General features: G+C 50.1%; 1 pseudogene; it reads left to right on the top strand.

Annotated features, from left to right (window-relative positions):
- Nucleotides 1-527, top strand: part of LOC119588438 — an 11,090-nt pseudogene that overhangs the window by 959 nt on the left and 9,604 nt on the right.

Raw genomic sequence — 527 nt, 5'->3', positions numbered from 1 at the left:
ACAACTCACAATATGCACATACGAAATAAACCCAAAATGTCTTTAACAGAATCAACAACCCACGTCACTCGGGAAATGCCGATACACAGAGATTCGACGAAAATGGGAAACCGTAACATCAGGACCAGAGAAAACAAAAGAGCATCGAGGCACCCGCGCCGATACACAGCGTCCGAGCTCAGCCTCCAACACCATCTCGAACCGACGTCAAAGGGATTCGATACCCCACGCGAACCGGATCAACACCCACCTCCTTACGATGACATGTACCCTAATATGATACGTAGCAGTCCTGATGGCAGCGAGGACATGCCGAAGGACAGAGGAAATCGAGAAGGAGGGAACGAGGAAGAGACAACAGAAGGAAGGAACCTGGGCAATCAGGTGAAGCAAAAGATAAGTGGTTTGGGCTTGTCTGAAGCGAAGCAGATGTTCGAACGGGTGGCGGATCTGACACAGGGCGCCCGAGAGTCTTTTCGGTGAGATGGAATGATGGAAATGGCGTTCATGTAGTCGTAGGAACAGTA

Source organism: Penaeus monodon, chromosome 23 (genome assembly GCF_015228065.2).
Source record: "Penaeus monodon isolate SGIC_2016 chromosome 23, NSTDA_Pmon_1, whole genome shotgun sequence".
Lineage (NCBI taxonomy): Eukaryota > Metazoa > Arthropoda > Malacostraca > Decapoda > Penaeidae > Penaeus > Penaeus monodon.
The sequence above is the reverse complement of the archived record's forward strand: the minus strand, read 5'-3'. Positions and strand labels throughout refer to the sequence as shown.